Raw genomic sequence first — 27,070 nt, forward strand, 5'->3', positions numbered from 1 at the left:
TTTTTTGTCTTTTAAAGCCAAAAAAGCGGAGATAAGGCCCTTGATAATATGCCCTGTAGTTCTCTCCTGATGGTAGGTCTTTCTGCAGTAGCACCCACAGTGCTTAAGCCAGGTCAATGTCCCTGCATGTACTACCCAAGACTTGCTAGGTGACTATCTGCCCAGCAGCTATTTAAGCATAGGCACCGCACAACGGGACCAGTGTGCAGAAGAATATGGGCAAACATTTTACTTAGGGATCCCAGAAAATCCACCCTCTTCTATCTCTGAGAAGATGGACAACTAGTACAACATGCTCTGGAGGCAGTTCACTAGAAGCCCAAGGATACAAGTTCACAATAAGTTGTCCACCCACAAGACAGGGGTTCATTAGTAAGCTGGTCCATGTTCTTTCTCCTGTTGCTCCTCTTCTTCTGCAATGTTCTTCACTTTGTAAGGGTTGAAAAATGGAAGTGCAGACTTCTGGAAGCTGGAAGTACCTACCCAGACAGAAAGTCACATTGGCCCTTCACCATTCAGCTGGAATTTCCAGGAGCAGCCCCTCAACTGTCTAAACCTTTGCAGAACAATCTGGCCTAATGGCTAGAGTGGTCGACCTCAAAGCTGGTGAACTGGGTTTGAGTCTTGGCAGGGACGCTCAGCATCCTGTGATCCTGGGCAAATCACTGTATCTCTGTGCGCATAGCTAAAAAAATGAACGTGTCTATCTGTAAGGCAACTTGCGCATCTGTAAAGCACTCTGATTCCTTTGGGATGAAATTGCGCAATGTAAACCTCCGGGCAAAGAAATGAAAGTATGAAGAAGCATTGGAAAAGATCCCTCGGTCACAGGCAAGCTCTGTCCACCCAGGTTTTTTTTTTTCTACAGCCTTCAAATTAACACCCCACTGGTGCCAGATCTTCCTTTGTCCCATGGGAACACCTTAACTGTACTTTTTGATTTTTTTTTTTTTTTTAAATTAAGGCGCAAACAATACAGAACAAAGAGTATATATGCAATGACTAGAAAAGAGATGCGAAAGTTTAACCACAATAATATACACATCAATATAAGCTACACAATATGTCACATCTAGATATAGCTACTCCTATCGGGAGTATCCTATGCTGAAATCAGGAAAGTACAGAGCGCAATAAGGACCACCATCTGATATCCTCACAACAGCTCCCTGTTAACCTCATCAATCACATTGCCCAACAGTGCAGGCATAGTTAAGACTTTCGGAGCGTGGTGGTTTTCTGCATGTTCATGTCTGGTCTAGGTGTATTCTCCTGTCTACGGTGAGGTTTGTGTTTGCCTGCAGCTTGTGCAGACAGATATGCTCGCTTGGGGGGCCCATATATCTTTCAGCCATTCGCAGCTGCATGCAGATGATGTAAGCAAAAATCAACATGTGGGCGGAGCAAGATACAGGCCCTTTGTGGGTATGTTCTGACAAAGAGAAACACTGTTGAGAGCCCCACTTGTAAGCAAAGTCAAGAGTGGGCTGAGAGGAGAGGTGAGTTTCTTGCAGGAACACACTGTCATGGAGTGGTGATCTAAGTAGGCGAGCACTCAGCGAGCTTTGCTGTGATCACTTAGTCCCCTAATGTTCCAGGACAACAAAGACAATTTCTTTTTATGTGGCACAATCCCAGTGTGTAGTTGCAGGTGCATACTGCATGTCTTCCAGGTGTAGGAGTCTAGTACTGCATCTCACAAACAGTTCATATAGACTGCACCTCAAAATATAAGAACAACCCATTATAAAACTCCCCTCCCCCACCCACACTGACATCCCCAACTGTCAGTCACACACACCTACAATAACATACCCTTAGTAGTTCTTAAGGAATGCAAGCAACCTGCTATAACAGAGACACTACAAGAAAGAAAACAAACCGAACTAGTGGTACACACCATAGGCCTTGGCAGCACCCCTGGACACAATCTTAGTACAAATATGAATTACCACATTGTTCATAGTGATCTGATTGGTCCCACCTAGGTTAAGTGAATAGTGATCATTCCGCTGTGTGGCGAACCACCAGGGCCGTGAAAAATTCAAGACTCTCCCCCCTGGTGCATCCATCATAGAAAAAAGGGTAGAGTAATGTAGAGGGAGCTGCTTTAGCTGGTAAGTCACTCAGCAGCTGTGCGGGCCTCTGCAGTCCCCAGTGAGCAACTGGGGATGCCACAGAAAGAAGGTGGTGGTCATGAGCCGGATGTTGATCTTGGATAGTTTAGAGTTGGTTTAAGCAACTTGCAACATTTAGTTGCCTCCTCTAACGAGGTGAAAAAGTAGGTGTTCCCTACCAAGTCCACTCAAAGCCGAGCAGAGTGTACCACTGCATATTTCACATTACAGTGGTGTAGTGTGTGTATGATGTTATGATGCACCTCTTGTACTGCCACCTTAAAGTCTGGGAAGAAAGAAACCTGCAAACCATATTATCGCAGTGGGCCTCTCTCTCTGGTGAGATGAAAAATGATGTTCCAGTCTCGACGGGTCAGAACTCATGCAATTATTTGTCTCAGAAGGGAGCTTGGAGGGGGTTTTGGGCCAAATGATCAATGTGCTTATTCCACCAGGAATATTACAAACAAGCTGTTCAATCTTAAGTATTTTAACAAACATGGCAATCCTCCCTGTGTTCGTGTATTCTGCTATATCAGCTATCAGGTCATTATTTCTATGCCACCCGGCTTCCAGATCCTCCTTCTTTACTTCCACAGGGGTCTGTTTCTTCGTATGTGCCAATTTGGATTTTGTTTCAGTAAGGTCATCTTCCAGGTTGGATATCCTCCTTTCTGAACCATGTATTATGGTCAAATGGTGATCTGTTCCATTAGGCTATCAGCTGAGCTGCCACAGTGTTAATCTTGGCATTAATGGATTGGAGAATGGTCTTGGGTTCATGTCCACCTGGTCTTCTGCCTCTGGGTGATTGCCATCCGCTGTTGAGTCAGTGTGACCAGATGTTTTCCTGGCATCGAAAGCCAGTTTAGCCTGTCTTACATAATTTTTCCCCATCTCGATGGATAGCAGGGAGGCAAAGGCATACATAGCTGGGAAGGAGTACCGTAATAATTGACTAATCGTGGCCCAGATGCAGAGCAGTCCATCCTATCCCCCTTATGATTCGAGTGGAAGTAGTTGTTAGCAATCCCAGATGGCAAACACAAAGGGGCAAGTGAGGGGTGCAGGGAGGGAATGGTGGAGCAAGCAAAGATCTTGCCCACAGAGCCCCAGAGGAGCCAACAGCAGCTGAAGCTCCATATCTCCTCCACTTGTAGGCAACCTTTAGGGGAGCAAGGTGACAGAGGGCCCACCAGTGAGTCATCCAGGATAGGGTGCAGGCACTACGGATCCCAGTGTTAGCACGGGGCACCCCTCAGGCTCTCAGCAGTGAAGAAAACAGCCCAAGCAGCAATTCTGGGCACCCAGTCACAGCGTGCTGGCACAGCACACAGTACTTACAGCCCATTCATCTTCAGGGACCAGCCCTCATCCGCATCACAGGTTCAGAGGGCCAAGCATGTTCCTTGCCTCCCCACAGCAGCGAGCGTCAGCAGCATGGGCTCCACAACGAGGATCAAAGCCCCACCTTAGGGCTGGATGGGTCACCCATGCAGCAGGTCAGACATCAGCTCCATCCAGACTGCATTCTGCTCGGTCGTCAGATGAGCAGGTAGGTGAGGGGCACCCTGCATGTCAGGCAGGGCAGAAGGAGGGCCTCATGCTCACCAGAGGCACCTGTCGTGGCCGGGCCTCCAAGTCCACCCGTCCCTCAGTAGGCCACGTCTAAGAGACCACACCCACACCCCCTCCAACAACACTTCCCTCCATTGTGGCACCGAACCTCAATCATCACCCCCAGTGTCAAATATGGCATACTTCATGCCAGGCTCTACCGACTGCAGTTTATATGGGTGTGGTCATCAAAGCTTCATGCCAGATGGCCATCTTGGCTGCCGGCGTGGCCACGCAACACACCTTAACAGTACTTGTCAGGGAGGTTTAGCTAATTAGCAGATTTTACCCCTTCCTCTGGCAGTACATGATTAATTTCTTGTGATGAGTTTATTCCAGTGGGAGCTTTAAACTACCAGCGGGCCAGTAGAGCATTTAACTGACCTAGTACAATAGCTCAATGCAATAACTCCATTAAGGCTGGCTCAGGGGAGAAATATGCCAATTTAAAAAGCACATAAACAGACCATTAAAGAGTAAAACAAATCTGGATATGCATTTCTGAATTTACATGAAAAGATATGCCACTTGTCTTTCTATTTCGCCCCAATTGAATTTGATGGTTACCCAAAATATAGAAACATTTCAAACATGTCAGAATTATACTTCGGCAATAAAGAAAGGAGGAGGCATTTTTTTGACCTCCCAATTGCATTGTAAGGCCTTAACAGGGCATAAGCAATTTAGTCTGGGTTCCATTTGCCACAATGCTCCTGACGCACAGATCTCAGGCTGGATCAAACAGCGAGTCTCTTTCTCAGCCTCTGCGCCTGTGCCCATAGAAGTGAACATAAGTTGTGCGCAACCTGTCAGAACTTTTTATCCCTGATGTGCACAGCAGCTGGCCTAATTTTAAGCTCAAATCCATTTTTAACAGAAGTTCACAGTAGTGGATTATCCTTTAGGGAACACATTACTCAGAAAAGCCCAAAAGCAAAAAATGGGGATTATATTTGTTCAGAAACAGCTTCCTTACACAATTTCACCTGGCTTTTCATTTTTCAAAATGTATGTAATATCTTTATTCATTTTATTTCTCCATCCAGCGCCTTTCACATAGATTCACACATATGTGTTATGTTTGACATCCACACGTGAGTAGGTCTCACGCCATGGAGGACCTTGTGCGCAGTTGCCCCTCCCTCGCCAATGAGCGAGTTTCGTGGACATCACGGTTGGGGTCATATCTACATACCCTTCCGAGTGTTCTCCAGAAGGTAGACTACTATTTGTTATATTTTCACTTTCACACAGGACTACGATACTAGTCCACATTATTGGGGATGTGATACATCGCTCTACACTTTTTTGACCGTCCCTTTGAGAGTAGATGAGGATCCCCTGGTCCTGAAGAAATGCTATTGATCCTATTGGACGATTGAGGGCATGAAACATGTCGGCCATCTCCACCTCCCACACAACACTTTGAGCTGCAGCAGGTATCATTTTCCTCTCCAGGCACAACTTTGCCAGTCGTTTATTTTTATTGGTAGCAGAGGAATCTAGTGAATAAAATTAGTTTTGGATTCCCCTAGCTATTAAATCACACTTTTTGTTTCCCACTACTACTCACTACACATACGCCCCCACACCACTCTTTAGTTTCACGGCAGCAACCACAGAACACCTCCAGCAAAGAGCCCTCTGTGGGGCCTGTTGGGCATTGCAGCGCCGGTATTGTATTGTATTGTATTGTATTTATTATTTATAACGCGCAACTGTCACCCTACGGGTATCCTGGCGCCTGTCACCCTACGGGTATCCTGGCGCCAACGAGGAGCTGCCCTATGATGAAGCGTGACACCCTTTGGTGTGTGTGAGGGCCCTTGCTCCTTATTGGAGCCATTCCACTTTTAGTTTCCATTCTATATCTGAAACACCTTCTTTCATAACCCCTCCCCCCTTTTCCTCTGCCCCTTCCAAATCCCTTTGAGGAACTTCATACTTTTGTTCATGCTATGATTAAGTATCTGCCTCGAAGGAAACCAGTTGAAGAAATCAAATGGTTTTTAAATCTGACAATCACATACAATAGACAGAAGAGATACATACATCTTCCAAGTTTGTATGACAATTCTGCTGTTCATTTAAATAGAGATCACAGAGTCAGGTGTCAGGCAACTTGCACTAAACTTATAAGATCAGGTAGCATTCGTGAATATATCAGAAAACGATTTATCAAAATTAGTGATGAAATACCTATGCATAATTCATGAAATAACAGCCATAGTATTTTAGTATGTGCCTCCTGGTGTCAAAGAACTAAATCAGTAATATGTCTGATGAACCCTGAATTAATTATTACTCAAAAAAACTTTTAAATTAATATTAGAAATAAAATATTTTTTCTATAGCATTGGCTTCTATTCGGTTCCAAGAGAAGAAACCTGCTAATTGTCCTTGTCAATCCCAAATACCTACAGGGACATCTTTGTGTAACAACACACATGCAGTAGGAGGAACCAGGGAAAAACTAGGGGAACAACAAAGAAAAGACTCACAGACAAATTCTGAACTAGTATATTTCTCTGGTGCATTTATCGCATTTAAAGGAATGTAAGAGAACTTCAGGGACAATGGATTTAACTTAGGCACACATATGTAGCAAATTTCAAGGACCACAGGGCCGGCTACATAAAGCACACATACAATGAATACCCTGTACTCACAAGAGTGAGAACCGTATAAGGAGAAATGTAATCCGGTTTACCCATATAGACCAGCTGAAATCACTCTTGTGAGCATCTAACCAAACTTGATGCTAGTCGAATGCTCCACAATGCCAAAAAGACAAGCTGAGAAGGCATAGGGTAAGTATATACCTAGAGGTCCCTTGATACAACACAAACAGCAACAGAGAAGGAATCAAAAGGGGAAAGCCCTAACTGTAAGTGAACCAGAAAGGGCAAAAACAACAAATATGGGTGAATGCAATACTCACTGTGGACTGAGCACAGCAGAGAGCCACAAAAAGCAAATTACATTTATTGATTTGATTTTTTTTATATCAACATTTTTATAAAGCACGAACATGAATCTTGCAGGTATCAGAGCACTTTACAAATGTTCAAAGACATATTGAACCAATATTGTCATAGTCGAGAACAGTACAGGATGTGACAACTCCCTTGATGAGGGCGGGATCACCTCAATGTTAAGACAGATAGATCAAAAACACCAGCATAACACGCGAGTCTAGTTGACAATTCCTGATATGCTTAGAGAGAGGAGTTCCTAGGATCTAGGGCAGAAATGTGTTCATAAATATTAGTTTAACTTCTTTTTGAAAGATGCAGTTGAGGGATTCAGTCTGATTTCGGAGGAGAGGGGGTTCTAAATTCTCCGGGCAATGCCAGAGAAAGCTCTATTGTAGGTTTTCTTTTTAAAGAATCTCTGTGATTTCAGCAGTAATGTGCTGGGGCTTATAGACGATCTGGAGCCTATGGAAAGTTCAATTTTCTGAGTGAGGTAATTTGGGGTACTGAAGTGTAGGGCTTTGTGGGTCATGCATCCAATTTTCAGCTGAATTCTCTATTTATCGGGGAGCCAATGGAGGAAATTCAAATCGGGGGTGATGTAGCTGTTTGTTTTTGATCCTGTGATGAGCCTAGCAGCAGAGGTAAGCAAGGCCCTTAAATTCCAACCTGGGAATCACTAGGGCTTGGACGACAAAACTGAAGTCATTAAGGGGAAGAAAGGGTTTTCATTTTCTTAAAATGTTCACTTGGCGGTGTACTTCTTTGGTGGTAGCACAAATTTGCTTCTGCAGGTTAAGGTTCTTGTCGAGAGTTATTCCCTGTGATCTCGCCGAATCAATAACTTGTGGCAGGTAGTTGAAGGCTGTTAGTTGCTTCATTCATTTATAATAACTGTGACTGTTTTGTGGGGCGATTAAGGAATTCAATTTTGAGAATGTTTAGTTTGAGGTGGATACATGTCAGCCATTTTTTTTGTAGAGTTAAGTTGAGGGATCTGATGTCTTCATGGGAGGACATTTTCAGGTATGATTGGGTGTCTTCAGCATACATGTGATAGGGGATGTTGGATGAACTCTGAGTTTCTGTTAGAGGCTCGATGAGCGAGTTGAAGAGAGTGGGTGAGAGGGAGGAACCCTATGGGACCCCTAATGTGACTGGAGCGGTCTTAGACAGGAACTATTTAACCTTGACTTTTTGAGGTTGAGGTCAGCAAGAAGGGTTTTAAGACTGTTAATACAGCATCATTCATTACAATCCAGTGGAGGTTGAAGTCTCCAAAGAAGATTTGGGTACAGTGTAGACCTGTGTTTGTTGCGATGATTTCCATAATTTGTTCTATGAAAGAAAGGTTATCTCCAGGCAGGTGGTAGATTGTGTGTATATTGCCACTTTAGTGCTGCACTGTGGAAACACTGCCAGAACTCCTTTTTTGTTGGAAAATATCCACTAGCTGGCAAAACGAGGGAGCCCTGGAACATGGGGCCATGTGTACTAAACCTTTTTTAGAGGTTGCAATTCAATCTGGCCATTTGTGACCACAAAAAAGCATTCTGTAATGTACAAAAGCCAAATTGGTATTCGGTTACTTGTTACCAAATCACAATTTCACTTTGCAAATCACTATTTGAAATGGGTGTGTTTAAGGTGTCCTTTCTAAATACCAATTTGCGTTGGTATGTATCAATGTTTAATGACCGAATTCCAGTCATAAAACATTAATATTTTACTGACACCCTTGAAGGAGGTGGTAACCCATTCACATGGACCACTGCATACTCTTGAAAAATAAAACTTAAAAAGTTTAATTTCTTTAAGGAAAATGGGCTTCATTTAAAAAAAAAGATTGCTTTATTTAAAAGTAATCACAGACATTGTGGTCTGCTGACAGTGTCCTAGTGGGTCATACATTGGAAACTACCTCATTAATATTCATGAGGTAGGTCAATTTGTGACTCCGCTAAGAACCACTATTTTTAAATATATTCTTTTGTTTATTAGGAATTGTGATTTTCAAATTGCAAGTCAGTAAGATTCGCAAATTGAAAAGCACTATTCCAAATATTTGTTCATCTGGCCTCTAGCATCAAAGAGTTGGTTAACTAGATGAGACTTTCAATAATATTTGCCACCGTTAATGAGCTTCTTAAGAAAACAGCCATGACTCCCAACAAGAGTGAAATACTGGTCTCACACTTGTGTCCAATGCTGCCGGTATTTTTGAGTTGAATTTGAGTTGAGTAATCTTAACACCAAAAACATGAGCACAAAGGGCAGATACAGGTTGTAGAACGCAATATCAAAAGGCTATAATTCTTCTCCTTAACTTTCTTCTTCCTAATTAATCTCTTTATTGTTGCTCCTCCCCCTCACATTAGTAAGAGGGAGCGCAAACGTCAGCGCAAACAGAGAAACAAAATTAGACTAAACCCAACAACTGACCCTCCCAAAATATTTCCACTATTTTCAAACGCTAGAAATAAAAAAGCCCCAAATACCCCTCAGACACCACCCACGACACTAAACACCAGTCAAAGCATACTTAGTGCCGACTCAGCCCTAAGTGTCTGTCAACAAACTCTGGGCTGCAGTCAGGACCATATTACTACATCGCCAAAACCAGCAGCAACTGAGTGTCAACCAATAATAGAACCACTAAGGGTCAACCCTAGTGACCCTATCCAGCCAATGAGCATAGATATGAGAAACAATTCTCAGCCTACCCACTCATCTAGTTCATCTCTCCAGGCTATTCAAATCACTGGGCATAGTTTTGTAAAAGTTATTTACAACAACAAACTAACTCAGCCAAATCTAACTTCTGGACCTAATCATGCAAAAAAACCACATATCAATAAATCAAATTTACCTCTTAATTCTGAGACATTAGGCACAGGCCCATCAACTTCTCTTCAGTCTCGATTGGGCCCAGCCTCAGGCTGCCTAACCGAAAGAATTCCCCATACCAGCGCAAGTCCCAGTAGTAAGGGTGTAAAAAGTAGCACAGAGGTTGCCAAAATACTGCTTGCCCCGGAATACATCTCTAAGGGCCGGCATGACACCCTGAATAGGTCAAATATAATAAAACTAGCGAATGGTGTACCAGGATTTGAGGCCCTTACAACTGAAGACATTGACTCCATCGAATTTCTTCCACCAAGAGGCTCACAACCATCAGAGGTAACCCTGGTGTCATTCAAAACGCCCACCTGGGCGCGAGTATTCATTGAACAAAGGGCTATCTTTCGGGAATGGGGCATTAAAATCTACCCGCACAACCCACCAGGTTATCCATCGCTACTACTAAACCACCAGGACTCCCAGCAAAAAGCTGAAAGTTCCACATCAGGAATTAAAAGTAGGCCTTACTCAATTCTAAAAAATGCCTTAGGCACAACAGAGGGGAATCCAACTCCCCTGAACAGGAATTCTAATTCGAACAACTCTCAAGACTGGGGGTTGCTTCCAGCTGCCTTGGCTTGTAATACAATGGCCTGACCAAGGGGGCCTCATCTCCAACTCTCAAATTGTAAGGCCTCTGTTCAAATGGTATCTCAAGTACTTCCATCCGCAGAACCTTTAACTCTGGAACGAACCCCCTCGTTTACTCTGTGCTCATGGAACATTAGTGGCCTCCAAAACAAAATCACCAATTCAGACACACATTCTTTCATATTCGTGCACACTGCAAGAGCACTACAAGAGACATGGGCCACTCAACCTACCCCAGTGACCGGCTTCATTCAATTTCGGAAACCAGCAGTCAGAGACTATCTCTACGGCCACCCAAAAGGGGGCCTGTCGATTTATGTATCTAACATTCTAAAAGGCCCGATTGTGCCACTAAACATCGACGAAGACTGGGTCCTGGGAGTTAAAATCAACTCATGGAGTAACCATAGCCCCCTTCTACGGCTCAACATTTATATTAACCCCAGTACCTATACTAAAAAGAAACACTTAACATGCCTTATGAAAATTGTGAGGGGTTTGGCTGTGGACCAACAGAATGCCGACTGTATAATCACAGGGGATTTCAACACCAATCTCTTCCAGGACAACACGGAAGATCATGAAGGGCTAACCCCTCTTGCAACTGCAGATGTAGAGGTGCAATCCAAACCACCAAATCAAGCCTACTGTAGCCTGGGAGAACTCTTTGTGGAAACTTCACAGTGCAGGATTTTTGATAATAAATGGAAGGTCCACCAATGAGTCACCACCAAACTGGTCTTGATCGAATGGCCGCAAGCACTCCTACTTAGACTATTCTATTTGCAATTTGGCTCTGCTGAAACATCTGGGCAACTTCTGTATCCAACCGCGAACTGAAAGCGACCATCGCCCCCAACTTTTAACCCTTAAAATAAAGCCAGAGTTCCATAAATCTACTCTAATTACATTTACTGGAATGCACTGTGATAACCTGAAACGCCTAAGATGGAGTGACGAAATAATACCCCTTGTTACGGAGGCAAGCTTGGCCCTCATCCCAGACCGCTCCGACCTGGGGTTTCTTCCAGCTGCTGCATGGTCTACTTTCTGTTTACATCTTATAACGCTATTCCCATCCAAACAGTACCCTCAGACAGGCTTCGTAACACACCAGAGCTCAATTTCACGAGAGACAAGGGCACTGAAGACACACAGAAACAGCACTTTAAGGCATATAAACTCACCCTAAAATCATTCAGGCAGGCAGTACAAAAAGAAAAGCAATTCCAAGAAGATGAATTCTGGTGCAAATTAATCTGGGAGAGCAAAAATCACAATGCAAGGAAATTCTGGGCCCTAATCAATCAGCAAATCTCGGGAAAGCCCAGCTCCGGGTCAGCAAATATCCAAGAAGCCAGTTGGTTCGCTTTTTTGACGGATCGCTTTAAGTCTCCAGAAGGAACAGTGCCAACAGACGCTTATACGCCCAGGTTGACGCCGATAAGTCCGAACAAGAGTGGGAGTAGGTCTATTGGTAGCTTTGATCCCACCACCGATGATCTTCAGACAACCCAAGAAAGGGTTACTAAAGTCCTGCTGAAAGCAAGAGCGGACAGAGCACCGGGTCCCAATGCACTACCTCAGAACTTATTTAAATCTAATATACCCCTCTGGTCGAGTTATCTAACTAATCTTTTCAATTACTCCCTCAGAACCTCAACCATACCGGACTCTTGGCCGGGAGCAATAATCCACCCAATCTATAAATCAGGTCTTCACTCATCACCAAATAACTACAGATTGATAGCCCTTTTGGACATTGAGGCTAAACATTATGCGAGCATTCTCCTGAATGAGCTGAGAGTATGGGCCGACGAGAATAATTTGATACCAATGAACCAAACAGGCTTCACCACCAAATCCGGGACCATGACCAACTTACTGACATTAGCCATCATTGTTGATAAAACTTGTCTAACATCTAGGGCTGTTTTTTGCTGCTTTGTTGACTTTAAAGCCGCCTTTGATAGGGTCCCCAGGGCAGCTCTATGGGAAAAGCTAAGCGGATGGGGAATCCCTCGGAAACTTCTGGAGGCAATTATTCAGTTATATTCAGACACATGGGTGCAGGTGAAGTTGGGGTCCGGCACACATCTCTCTCGGAAAATCATGACAACCAGGGGTGTAAAACAGGTCTGTGTGCTGGCCCCACTACTATTTAATCTGTTTATTGCTGATTTGACTACAGCTCTAGATGAAACTAATAGTCACCCTCCAAAGATTGGTGGTGTTCCCATAAGTAACCTACTTTACGCTGATGACTTAGTCCTCTTCAGTCTAACAAGGGTTGGTTTACAAAGGCTCCTGGCAAAATTACACAATTATACCGCTGCAAACCAGTTAGAGGTTAACCTAAAGAAAACCCAAGTGGTTACCTTCGGAAAAAAAAGAAAAGTCGGGGGAGGATGGTCATATAACAACATGACCATTGCAGTAGGAAGTGTATACAAATACCTAGGGGTCAATCTAGACTCAAGGGGCAACCTTGCGAAACAACGCAAGGAGATATCCGCCAAAGCTGTGACCCTCCAGGTGCCCTTTTCCAAGCTTTCAAAAAAACTGACTGGCCCAAGTTTAATCCCTTTACTAGATGTGATGAGAGCAAAAATTGGTCCGACACTGTCATATGGCAATGAGATTTTCAGGGGTAAACTGAATACGAGTTTAAACCAACACGTGACCAAAATTTATAAAAAAGTTCTTCGCTTGCCCAAAAATGCCTCCGCTGCCCATATTAGGCTAGAACTTGGCCTACTAAACTATGAAGTCTCCAGCATTGGCACATTCCTAAATCTCTGCCATAAACTCAGACAAGCAGACATAGGCTCATTGGAGTCGTTAGTGTGGCAAGATATCACCGAGAAAAATCCAGGGGGCACGTATGGTCGCCTTTTCAAGGAGTCCATTCAAGAACTCTCCGCAGGTGACCTATGGGACCTCAAACCTAGTAGGACAGTATTTAAATCCATTATTAAGAAAAGCGTTCGAATAAGTTCCCTCATCATGGATAAAAACCTTCTTGCAAAACGCAGCCATGCATGGGCCATTATGAACTCGTATGGGCGTCTAGCTACCGCAACCTATCTGGCCTGTACCTACCCCTCGCACCTAAAACTCAGTTTTATGGCCATTAGACTCGGTGACTGGCAATTTTTAAAAGACCTGCCATGCTGGCGTCGTACGTCAGACGAAACAGGGTGCAGAGGGTGTGGCAGGATGGTCAAAACTTTGGAGCACGTGGTATGTCTTTGCCCAGCACTTATGGCACAGCGTAGACGCAAACTGAAAGTGGAGTGGAATAGGTTGGGAATCCGATCCTGTAGACAGGCAATCATTGCGGCCTTATGCCCAGAAAATACAGCTTTAAATATTGGCCTTACATTGTTTGTACGCCTTGCATACCACAACTTTCTAAAAGCCCCCCTCGCGTTGGGAACAGTCTAAAAACAATTAATGTTATTAGCAACTTGATAAAAACAAAAAAAAAGTATTTTATTCACTTTTGCACTATTATGACTTGCTGCTACTGAGCTGTTGTTGCTATTTTATCTGATCTCTTTTTTTTAACATTTGTAATTATTTATTAACGGTGGGCTGTTTTAAAAGTTTAACATTGTAACTCACTGTATAACGAAAGTTATTTTTAAAGTTACCTGGACTGTTCAATAGGGACCTGCAAAATGTTATTCTGGGAACTTTATATCCACTTAAATTTGACCATTTACGCCAGCTTCTGTTTTATCATATGTATTACTGTCGGTGCTTCTTTTAAGGATGTCATTTTATATCCAAATAAAGATTATTATTATTTTTATTATTATTGTTAACATTATTGTTATTATTATAATTATAATCATTGTTTCTCATATCTTTCTTTGAAAGCTCTTGTCTTTTACTAAGCTGTGGTGTCGTTATTTAGGAGTACTCAAGCCATTGGTAAAACTGAATATAGTAAGATAATCAAATGCGCGTCAAAGCTTGTTCTACTGGCATATGTTCCAATACATAAAACAGTAAACAACCAAACAAAACCACATTTACAATTTATAGGTAAACAACAGAAGTGAAGAATAATGGTAACTTTGGGGAACCCAGAACTGAGGTCAAGTTGTTCGTTGATTTGAAAAACATTTATATCTGCAATATCTGTGCTCTCGTGGTCTTGGGAATGCCAGCTTACAGTTTAACAAATAATGATTTCGGCAATTTTCGAGTATGCCTCTCAAAGAGATAACTATTGGCCGAGTGTTGCTTGTTTGTTGTTAGGTTTCAGTTTTAGGTTTGGTACTTTCAACGTATGCGACTGGTGAATTAATTCTTTCAGAAGCAATTATTTTTTTCATACTTCCAAATCTCAAGCTACTTGTGTGTTAGCAGGAGACAGGTTTATCGACCTGGCATCTGTGTAAAATATTGCACCAGTATGTTTTACTCGCATGCTGTACATTACAGGAACACACACATCATTCTGTGGTTTAACATTACAACTTAATGCCATTTGCAGAATGCTGGCAATAAAGAATAAACAGCGTGATTAATTAATCTCACTGAAATACACCCATAAAAATTAATTTGTAGTTATTTAGACCTTATTCCTGTCTGAAGAAATTATGCGACCAAAGGGAGTTGGGAACATTTACTGTAATGAAGATGAAGCTCACGCTGTGGCACTGAACATTTCCCAGCTATTGCATGAAAAAGGTTCTGTTTTACAGTAGACAGATGTCTAGTGCAATAAGACACAGGGAATATGGAATAGGACACACTGTGATCAAACATTTCACCCCCTGTCGCTGTATCTCTATATCTAAACAAGCGCAAAGCACATTGAAGCACTACATTTACAGTCTTGGAAGTAAGACAAACAAAATAGAAGCAATAAGCACAATATAATTTGTGAAAGAAAGAGTGTTGGCACCCAAAGCTAAATTCAGAAGCCTGTGGTCACTGCTATTAAATGTCATTGCGCCCATGAAAGAAAGGAGAGAACAATGATTTAAATGAACTATAATGTGTATGTTACCGGTGTGGTAGTCTTACGGACTCGGCTGAGTATGTGAAATGCCCAACAAAACTTGGTAAGTGTTTGGATTGTGGTATCATTGGGTGTTATGCCAGGTATGCAGAAAGAAATCCAAGAAGAAGTCTACTACCAAGGTTACATGTGTGAAAGATAGTGAGGAGGAAAATTCCTCAAAGGTGAGTGATGAAGAAACAAGTGTGGGATGTATTTTGTAAGAAAGTGGTTTTAAATCTTACAGGAGAAGGATATAGTAAACCGTTGTGTTGAGTGTCATTAGGAGGAATCCGGTTACAGATTACAGCAGTCTCTGGTTCTCATTACACCAATATTGCAGACAATGTGTGGGGAAAACATTTCATTAAGAAGATTGGTGTTTTGCTGGAACCACTAGATTTCTCACATGAAAGCTACGTGGGTGAGAGGATAAATATCTTAGGCTTCAGGGAATTGGTATTTAGATTCAAAGATAGGCATACTATGTTGCCAAAGAAGGGCCTTTTGTTCTTTGATGGAAGGATCTAAAAAGCCTACACATAATACTAGATTCCAACAGTGCTGAAAAGGTTTGATGGCATGTGAGAATGACGACACTAAGAAATTGGTGTTACAATAGTTCCCCACACTATTTATGCGGAAAAGGGGAAAGCTCAAAGAATTTACACACCAAATACAACTCAAAGAGGGGGCCTCACCCAAGTTGCACAAAGCTCGTAATATACCATTTATTATCAGGGAGGAAGTCAAAACAGAATTGGAGAACTTACTAAAATGTGACATTATTGAACCAGTTGAAGCATCTGAATGGGTTTATCGGTTGGCCATAGTCTGAAAATCCAAGGGAAATGTGCATCTATGTGGGGAGTTAGGGTGGTTGAACAACAATATTTTAGTCGATCAGTTTCCTCTTCCCAGAACTGACAAAATGCTTTCACTTACAAGGTAGGCAAAGCTGTTTTCCACATTGGATTTGTCTGCAGCATATCACTAAGAAGTTGTTTTGGAACCCAAAAGCAGACATCTTACATCTTTCTGTATACCTTTTGGATGTATCCGATTCAAACTAATGCCGTTTGGATTGTCATCAGTCGTTGCAGTGTTTCAGAGACACGTTCTTCTAAGACAACATTCTTATAATGGGGGAGAATAGAAAAAGCACCATGATGTCATTCTCAGGGAAGTAGTTAGTATTCGTAGGGACAATGGATTGTCTGCTGAAGAAAGCAAATGCAAGTTTGCGGAAAATGTGGTTACATATTTAAGGCATGAAATTTGTGACAAAGGGATAAAGCCAAAATCTAAGTTGGTTGTAACAATAGTAAATGCACCTGCTCCCAAATCCAAGGAGGAACTTAGATCTTTCCTTGGTTTGACTGGGTTCTATTTAAAGTTTGTTGATAATTTTTCACAGAAGACCCATGAAATGTGACTTCTGATGAAAAAACAAGCTGTATTTCTTTGGAATTAAACATGTCAAAAACATATAAGCAATCGCAATGGAGCGCACACCGCTAGCCCCTCCTCCGGATCGCCCCTCGGGAATCTGGTACATGGAGTTCTTGAGTGGTTCACCCCAGTGGGTGCAAGTAGGTACTTGTAGAACTGATGATCTCTAGACCCGATACATGTCCCGGGTTTTTGGATATCGCCCAAGACATGGCCCGGGTTTCGGGATAACTTCCCTCATCAGTAGAGAAAATAGTTAGGGGTGGAAGAAAAGGCCGCCAAACAACCGTCAAAGGCCTCGATGCCCGAACCGGCACGCAGGTGCGTCGTCTAGGAGCCCGTCGGCTCAAAGCTCAAGGGAGCCAATTTGTATAAGCAATCGCAATGGAGCGCACACTGCTAGCCGCTCCTCCGGATCGCCCCTCGGGAATCTGGTACATGGAGTTCTTGAGTGGTTCACCCCAGTGGGTGCAAGTAGGTACTTGTAGAACTGATGATCTCTAGACCCGATACATGTCCCGGGTTTTTGGATATCGCCCGAGACATGGCTCGGGTTTCGGGATAACTTCCCTCATCAGTAGAGAAAATAGTTAGGGGTGGATGAGAAGGCCGTCAAACAACCGTCAAAGGCCTCGATGCCCTAACCGGCACGCAGGTGCGTCGTCCAGGAGTCTGTCGGCTCAAAGCTCAAGGGAGCCGATTTGTATAAGCAATCGCAATGGAGCGCACACCGCTAGCCCCTCCTCCGGATCGCCCCTCGGGAATCTGGTACATGGAGTTCTTGAGTGGTTCACCCCAGTGGGTGCAAGTAGGTACTTGTAGAACTGATGATCTCCTGACCCGATACATGTCCTGGGTTTTTGGATATCGCCCGAGACATGGCTCGGGTTTCGGGATAACTTCCCTCATCAGTAGAGAAAATAGTTAGGGGTGGAAGAGAAGGCCGCCAAACAACCGTCAAAGGCCTCGATGCCCGAACCGTCACGCAGGTGCGTCGTCCAGGAGCCCGTCGGCTCAAAGCTCAAGGGAGCCAATTTGTATAAGCAATCGCAATGGACCGCACACCGCTAGCCCCTCCTCCGGATCGCCCCTCGGGAATCTGGTACATGGAGTTCTTGAGTGGTTCACCCCAGTGGGTGCAAGTAGGTACTTGTAGAACTGATGATCTCTAGACCCGATACATGTCCCGGGTTTTTTGACATCGCCCGAGACATGGCTCGGGTTTCGGGATAACTTCCCTCATCAGTAGAGAAAATAGTTAGGGGTGGAAGAGAAGGCCGCCAAACAACCGTCAAAGGCCTCGATGCCCGAACCGGCACGCAGGTGCGTCGTCCAGGAGCCCGTCGGCTCAAAGCTCAAGGGAGCCAATTTGTATAAGCAATCACAATGGAGCGCACACCGCTAGCCCTCCTCCGGATCGCCCCTGTTGTGTGGCGGCCTTCTCTTCCACCCCTAACGATCTTTCTCTACTGATGAGGGAAGTTATCCCGAAACCCGAGACATGTCTCGGGCGATATCCTAAAACCCGGGACATGTATCGGGTCTAGAGAGTCATCAGTCCAACAAGTACCAACTTGCACCCACCTGGGTGATCCACTAAAGAACTACAAGTACCAGAGTCCCGAGGGGCGTTCCGGAGGAGGGGCTAGCGGTGTGCGCTCCATTGATGACTAAAAACAATGTGGCTCCCTTGAGCTTTGGGCCGACGGGCTCTTGGACGATGCACCTGTGTGCCTGTTCTGGCATCGAGGCCTTTGACTGTTGTGTGGCGGCCTTCTCTTCCACCCCTAACGATCTTTCTCTACTGATGAGGGAAGTTATCCCAAACCCGAGACATGTCTCGGGCGATATCCTAAAACCCGGGACATGTATCGGGTCTAGAGAGTCATCAGTCCAACAAGTACCGACTTGCACCCACCTGGGCGATCCACTAAAGAACTACAAGTACCAGAGTCCCGAGGGGCGATCCGGAGGAGGGGCTAGCGGTGTGCGCTCCATTGATGACTAAACATAATATGGCTCCCTTGAGCTTTGGGCCGACGGGCTCTTGGACGATGCACCTGCGTGCCTGTTCTGGCATCGAGGCCTTTGACTGTTGTGTGGCGGCCTTCTCTTCCACCCCTAACGATCTTTCTCTACTGATGAGGGAAGTTATCCCGAAACCCGAGACATGTCTCGGGCGATATCCTAAAACCCGGGACATGTATCCGGTCTAGAGAGTCATCAGTCCAACAAGTACCGACTTGCACCCACCTGGGTGATCCTCTAAAGAACTACAAGTACCAGAGTCCCGAGGGGCGATCCGGAGGAGGGGCTAGCGGTGTGCGCTCCATTGATGACTAAAAACAATATGGCTCCCTTGAGCTTTGGGCCGACGGGCTCTTGGACGATGCACCTGTGTGCCTGTTCTGGCATCGAGGCCTTTGACTGTTGTGTGGCGGCCTTCTCTTCCACCCCTAACGATCTTTCTCTACTGATGAGGGAAGTTATCCCGAAACCCGAGACATGTCTCGGGCGATATCCTAAAACCCAGGACATGTATCGGGTCTAGAGAGTCATTAGTCCAACAAGTACCGACTTGCACCCACCTGGGTGATCCACTAAAGAACTACAAGTACCAGAGTCCCGAGGGGCGATCCGGAGGAGGGGCTAGCGGTGTGCGCTCCATTGATGACTAATGTCAAAAACATATATTGAGATTTAAAAAAATGGCATTAGCAATGCCCCAACATTGTAGGAATTCGATCCTTCAGCTGGTACGTATGTCATTGCAGATTCTAGTGGTACTGGGTTGGGGGGAGTTTTGTCCCAGAAATCAGAACAGGGAAAAGAGGTGGTGATCACTTTGCTTCTCGATATTTACCACCTATGGAAGAAAAATATTCTGTCATAGAAAGAGAGGCTCTAGCGTGTGTTTGGGCAATTAAACACTTTTGTAAATTCATTTTGGGCAGCAAATTCACCCTTCGATCAGATCACAAGCCATTCATCAAGTTGTTAACCACTGAGGGACTTTCAAGGGCTTCTGCAAGGACTGCATGATTATCCATGAGGCATCTGGATTTTGGGTATTAAGTACAGAATATAGCTGGGGTCAAGAATGTGACTGCAGATATTCTGAACATATTATCCCTAGAGCTCAGAGAAGTGGATCAGGACCCTCTGGATTGACTACTGTGTGGTGGGGGTATTTTCGGGTACCAGCAGCTTGCAAAAAGAAGAATGGGTTATGGTGTACAATGAGGATGAAATGTCAAGAAAAGTAGAAAACAAAATTGTCAAGGTTGGTAGGAGGATCAGAAGAGTGAATGGTAAGGAGAGTTACGCATGTTTTGGGAAGTAAGAGATTAACTGAGCGCGAATGCAGAGTTTATTTGTAGAGGAGAGAAAATTATTCCACCCAAGGAAATTCCTGAAAAAGTTGTTCCTATGGGTCATGAAGGGTATCCGGGTATCACCCAAACCAAAAAGAACATAAAAGCACTATACTGGTGGCCCAGAGTGGATTTAGATATTGAAAGATTTGTTAGAGCATGTGTGGAATGTGACAATGCTGACAAATCACAATAGACATTGAATCCTCTCATGTCTTTATTAGGATGTCCTGAGGGAAGAGATTGCATTGGACAGTGTGGGACCAGTGGCATGGCATTATGGTTCATGGAAGTACATTTTAGTACTAGTTGACATGTTTCAAGATAGGTGGAGTTAGAGATTGTCAATAAAATAGATACTAGCACTGTCATTAAGGTTCTGGAAGAAGTTTTCATTACAGAAGGTTTCCCAGAATCTATTTTAACAGATAATGGGGTACAGTATAAGTCAGAGGAATTTTTTTTGTTGTGCAATCAGCAGGTAGTGAACAAAAATGTGCAGCTTTATATCATTCTAGGGAAAATGCAGTTGTTGAATGGGTAAACAGAGTAGTAAAAGGTGTTATACAACTAGCAAGAAAAGAAAATAAGAATTGGGAAAGTGACATAAAGAAGATGATGTGGTCACCATGAGATTGCAGGTGAGAATCCTTTTAGATTCTTGCGGGCAGAGTACGATATTCAAGAATAAACCCTGGATGGATGAAAAGAAGTAGAAATTTGGAGTGGGATGGTAAAAATGTAAGGGAAAGCCTCTTAACATCATAAGACAAGAATACAAATGTTTGTAATGCTAAACATAACACTTAGGATGTGCTGCTCAAAGAACGACAATGGGTCCGTGTGAAATCGAGCAGGAAAGTTATGAAAGGGCAGAGTCGGGTCAGTGAACCCAAGGAAGTTGTAAGAGTCATGAGAAACACTGTAGAGTTAGATGATGGGAGTATTCATCACGAGTCGCCTTGCTGTGACTAGGCATGGGATAAGTAAAAGTACAAAGAATGAAAATGTTGATGCAAGAGTGATTGGAGTAGGTTTGAACAAATATTGGTGTTTGGACTCATTTCCTACATTAGAACAAGAAGGCTAGGAACCTCAGGGACTGGATAGTCACAGATTCCTGGCACACAAATCTAATGGTGGACACGATGTGAGTGATCTAGGGTGTGAGGAAGATTTGAGGAAGAGTTTAATGGATGGTGAAAAAAGAACATCTGGTTTGGAAAAGAATGGGAGGGGGTGTTGGTTGAATCGTTCTGTGAACGATTCTGGAGAGTCCACTGTTATAAAATCCAGCAGGTGTGGAAGGATTACCAGAGCACCTAAAGGTCTGGATGATTTTGTGTGTGAGTGAGTGATTAGCATGCATCTGTTTTTTATATTTGGTTTGTTCATTTGAAGAAAGTGGGATGTGTAGTGTTTGCATTCATTGTATTCTTAGGAATGTAGAGTGTAGAGCTGTATTATGCAGTATTAGAATGTATATTTATAGCTTGTCATGGAATGTCATGGCATTGTGGAGACTTAACTGCAGCTGTGAACATTCTTGTATGTACAGAGCTATTCATGAATAAAATGAATTATTCTACTATGTCCTGGTGTGATGGAATACTACACCCGCCACTCCCAAAAGCCCTAAAGCTATCAAGAAACCCTTGTGAAGATTACAGGAGATGATTGAAAATGTGGATTATAGTGGTGAAAACAACAAATCTGCAGAATACGCAGGAGTTTGAAGAGCAAAATGAGTAATTGGAGAAAGATAATACACACTAAGGTCCCACTTCCGGGTAACAGACTTCAATGAGCAGTTTAAGGTGACTGAATCCTCCTGGGAAGTTTAACAAGAAAGTACAAATGGAAACGTTCCTGTACCAATATTGGGGTATTGGAACTTAGAACCTTGCAAATCCCAAAGGGGTGTCTTGGCATGCGGCCAACCCATTCAACCCTTTCCATGGTAAGTATCTCTGAAATCAGCGAATAAACACCAGCAACACCCAACAGGAGTAGCACTGGAGACACTACACACAGCAGCAGTACAGAGTATCACCAGAAGCCGAGGAGTCTCCTGCACGCACCTCCCCACAGTCGTCAAGAGGAAAGCAAAGCAAAGCAGACCCTGGCCCGAAAGCACATGAAAGCTGAAGGGAGGAGGCCCAGACGCTATCATGCTGCAGGCAGACACTTCCTCCCTCAAGCACTCACCGTACCATCTGCAGGCTCTGGCAAGCATCCTCAGACTGGCCGCACACCTCAGTGTGGCAGCAATCCTCATCACGGCTGCACCGCAGGCCAAGAGGAACCAGGAAGCCCATAAGGGCCGGCACCCGGAAGGACAGCCCCAGCCACCATGAGCTGGAAAAACACGGTCTCACCAGCTCGCTCAGGGTACTCTTTCAGAACATGGGAGTATCCTGCTTAGTTTCTGGATGTTTTGGCATACTGTATAATATAATTTGGAATTGATCTACACCACAGACACTGTGTCATGGACCATCCTGTCTAGACCCACAGATACTTTTTGTTGTTCAGATTATTTATCAACTCCATCATTTTATACACCACCATACACCACCATATATGGTCTCCTGGCAACGTCAAAGCTATAAGGCTGTCCTGATGTCACATGCTGTCCTTAACATTCAATGAATGGCATTGTAATGCAATATATCATCACAGCATCATTTTTCATGTAAATAATTGATAGAACAGCAGAATATTTATCTTCAATAAAGCAGTTGTAATTATCATTAATATATATCCTGGCAGTTATTTGGCCAAACTGTCACACTAAAAACATTTAGAGAACTTTTGTGCACTGCAACATGCTCATTTATCATTAACAAGAAAGCAAGAAAAAGTAAACGTGTTCCTACCCTCTCATACGGTACTCTGGGAAAAGGATGATCTGCACGCTCCATCTTGAAAATTGGAACACCAGCATTGATTTGGTAAGCACATAAAGTTCAATATTACAATTCCAATAAACTTGCAACAGCCATAGTTTAGCTGACAATAATTTTATTCAGATCTCTCTGACATGTAAGGCTAGTTTTCAAGAGAATGTGAAGTTTTACACATTAATAAAGCAGTGCTAAAAAATAGATATACCTATCAACTAGTGCACCTAAAGGGTTGGATTGGAAGACGGATGCAGTAAAAGAATACTGTTATTCACACATAATACTTAAATATGTTTCAGCACTCAAATGTATTGGTCATGGATGGTTATGCTATTTAGACATTGAAAGCCCAGCTACTGGATTCAGAGTCTCCTCTTCCCATTAGGTTAAGCCATCCGAGATAAGGATAGTGGTCATACATATATATTTGTCTACTTATAAAGCGCTACTTATCACACGTGAGGGTATCCAGGCATTGTCCATGGGCACTGGGAGATTAGGCGATTTGCCTAGAATCACATGATGTTGAGCTGATGCCAAGACTCAAACCCGGACCCGCGCATCGGCCGCTCTGATGCTGCACCACATTCTCTCCCCTCATGAAGCTGAATTGGTGTTCAAAGTTTGACAGCGAATTCGGCCAGGGTCACAGTCAATGTTTGGTTGAGTGAATTGCAGCGCCAGCAGTTGCGAAATAGCAGAGGATCACAGCAATTGCTTACCTCAAATCACTGCTTCTCAAATGCTGGATGGGTGGGAACCAAGTAGGTTCCTACACTTCACCAATATAATTGCCCTCCTTGGAGGAGGCGGGTGGGATAAGTGAAAGCTAGAGTGCCCTGGCTTTGCTACATGTCATTGCTATAACTCCTGCCTAATCGTTACAACCCAGTGAGCTAAGTTCCCCAACAATTTCACTGAGTTCTTCTATGTCTTTGGAGAAGGTGGTAAGAAGTGCTTAAGGGCTTTATGAACAACCATCAACCAAAAGCTTCTCAGTAGGTGGTGGCAGCAGCCAGGGGAAAGTAAGAACTTTGGTGTAATTTACTCTTTTGAATTTTTGGCAGCCTTTTATCTAAAGAAACAAAACTGCATACGCTCTCAGATACTTAAGAACCCTTAAAACACCTACATTGAAATATGAAACTGTAAATAATAGCTTTTCCTCTGGAGTCCTAGGTTGTCTAACTACCTGAGCGTATAAAGTGGACTAAATGTGTCTGTGATAACGCTGTACTGTAAGGAATATGTACTTATGAATGTCCTCTTTAATGTTCAAACATATTTTAGAATCTTATTTTTGAGACTGAAAATGAAACAAGCTCACATTGACTTGCTGCAAAGATACCGCGCGTGTGAACTAACAAGAGACGTTTTAAGGCATGGGCTCTGGCCTAGGGCCCCAACCTTTCAGGGGGCCCCCTGATAGAGCCAACTCCGCTCTGCAAAGTCTCGTTCCGGTGACGTTAAGTAATTCTTACTCTTGTTTTAAATATCCTTTTCCTTTAATTTAATGTGATGTGTGAGAATATGGTACAGACAATTTGCAGAATAATGTGTTTGTTTCATGCAACATCCATAAAAAAAGTTTCCTGGAGATCAAAACAGGACCTCACATATAAGAGATGGGAGGGAGTCACAGAGACTATTTGCAGTGCCACAGCGCTGTCGGTGACCTAGTCAAAGAGGGCATGAAAGAGCTGAAACTGTAAATTTCACAGCTGTTCTGAATAGGGGCCCCCAAAACATGTTGTGCCCAGGGCCCCCAAAATCCTTAAGATATTTCTGGAACTAACTGCAATTTAAGGTGATTAATTATTTGTTAAATACCACCTTTTTATAGGTAGTAAACAAATGAATTAATGAAGAAATTAGACAATATAAAACTATGTTCATCTGTCATCCTAGTACATCCTGAATTACTAAATTGAAGGAGAAAAAGGATTCAAGAAAAAGAAACTTTGGTGTGCAGTGCAGTTGTGAAAGGAACTCAATGAAGATAGACCCCAAAAGCCTGTCACTACCCCACCACACCACCCAACTTGATACACAAGACTGCTACTAAGTACGTTAAAATCCCCTCCGTCTAATAATTTAGAAACAATTCTTCCAGCAGGACTCCGACAGCTACAATGAGCAATGTGGTTTGAGAATAATGTGGAGTGTGTATTGGAGCACAGAATAAGATATGACACTAGCCTAAACAACTTCAGTGTGCCATAATTGCCATCATTTTCTCCTTTGAAAAAGGACCTCATATTTCAGTCTCAGCTTGTCTGTATCAGATCCCTAACCTCTCCATCCCTTGGGCAGGGATTAGGGGGGGAGGCTAAGATTCTGAGAAGATCGACATTTGAGGAGTCAGATCATTTAATATCATCCAAACTAGGCGGCCCATTAGGATAGCGGGCGGATCGCCCCCGCCAGGCTGGCGGTAGCCACCGCCAGCCTGGCGGGGACGATCTGCCCGCCATCCTTGCTCTGAAACCCCCCCGCCATATTAGGAAGGCGGGTGGGACCACGGCGGACGGTAAGACCGTCCGCCGCTTTTCCGCCCCGGTTGCAAGGCGACTGGGCGGAAAAGGTATAATATGGTGGCGGTGTCTATGAGACACCTCCATCCATATTATGATGGGCCAATGTGAATGCCTTTCCGTGGTGACAATGTCGCCACGGAAAGGCATGCGGAGAATCCCTGCGGGGGCCTGTTGAGAGCCCCCAGGGACTCCGGGGGTGTGAGGTGCACATGGGGGGTACACCCCGCTTTTCAAAGTGCAACATGACAGGCACCGCGCGGTGCTTGTCATGTTGTGCTTGAAATGCACAACGTGCATTTTTACCATTGCGGCTGGCGGCGCTTTCATCCTAATGCCACCATCGGGAAACCCGCCCTTATGGCGGGCGGTCCCTTTTTCCGATGGGATGGCGGGCGGACAAAGTCCGCCCGTCATCCTTATGAGGGCCTAGGTGTTTGACTATCAGATGTTCCTGGACACCCCCTGCTCCCAGGACACCCCCGCACCGCACGGCCACCAGCTGCAGCGTGTGCCCTCCTCCCGCTGCTGCACTCAGCCTCGCTGAGCTTGCCGCCACGACCCCGCCCCCCGCTGCCCTAGCGGGATCGCTGCCTCTGCCTGACTGTTGTCGTGTTAATCCGTTTTTCTTTTCTCCAGTGCCCTCTGTGATTTTTCGTGCTCATTGCATTTTTTCTCCAGTGTCCTCGGTTACTTCTCGCCCCCTGCACTTGTGATTTGTACTTTTTCCCCTTGTTGTTGCTCTCCCTGCGCCCCTGTGCCCCCCGCCTCGCTCCCCGCTTCCCGCCGCCGTACTCGCGTCCACGCCCCCTTTTCTTTCTGTACCCTCCCCGCCTCCCAGCTCCTCCCTCCCTCCCACTTGGCCATAAATGGCGACCGTGCGGCGCAGGTGAGTGTGACCTGCTCCCAGGACACCCCCGCACCGCACGGCCACCAGCTGCAGCGTGTGCCCTCCTCCCGCTGCTGCACTCAGCCTCGCTGAGCTTGCCGCCACGACCCCGCCCCCCGCTGCCCTAGCGGGATCGCTGCCTCTGCCTGACTGTTGTCGTGTTAATCCGTTTTTCTTTTCTCCAGTGCCCTCTGTGATTTTTCGTGCTCATTGCATTTTTTCTCCAGTGTTCTCTGTTACTTCTCGCCCCCTGCGCTTGTGATTTGTACTTTTTCCCCTTGTTGTTGTTCTCCCTGCGCCCCTGTGCCCCCCGCCCCGCTCCCCGCTTCCCGCCGCCGTACTCGCGGCCACGCCCCCTTTTCTTTCTGTACCCTCCCCGCTTCCGCCTCCCAGCTCCTCCCTCCCTCCCACTTCGCCATAAATGGCGACCGAGTGTACGCGCAGCGTGCACGCGCAGCCCGCGCGCCGATTATGTGCCGAAGGCGCGCCAAAGGTAAGATTTTCTGCGCCCGTCCGCGCCTGGACCGCGCCCAGTGCCCAGACCCCTGGCCCCCACAGACGCCAGCCCCCCCGCCGGACCTACACCACCACCGAACTCAACGCACTCAACACCGGACGGATCCCGGGATGCCACCGAGCCACACCGAGACGAACCCACGGACCCTTCAGCTGCCACTCCTGCAAGTTCACCTGCATC

The sequence above is a fragment of the Lissotriton helveticus genome, chromosome 8 (genome assembly GCF_964261635.1).
Source record: "Lissotriton helveticus chromosome 8, aLisHel1.1, whole genome shotgun sequence".
Lineage (NCBI taxonomy): Eukaryota > Metazoa > Chordata > Amphibia > Caudata > Salamandridae > Lissotriton > Lissotriton helveticus.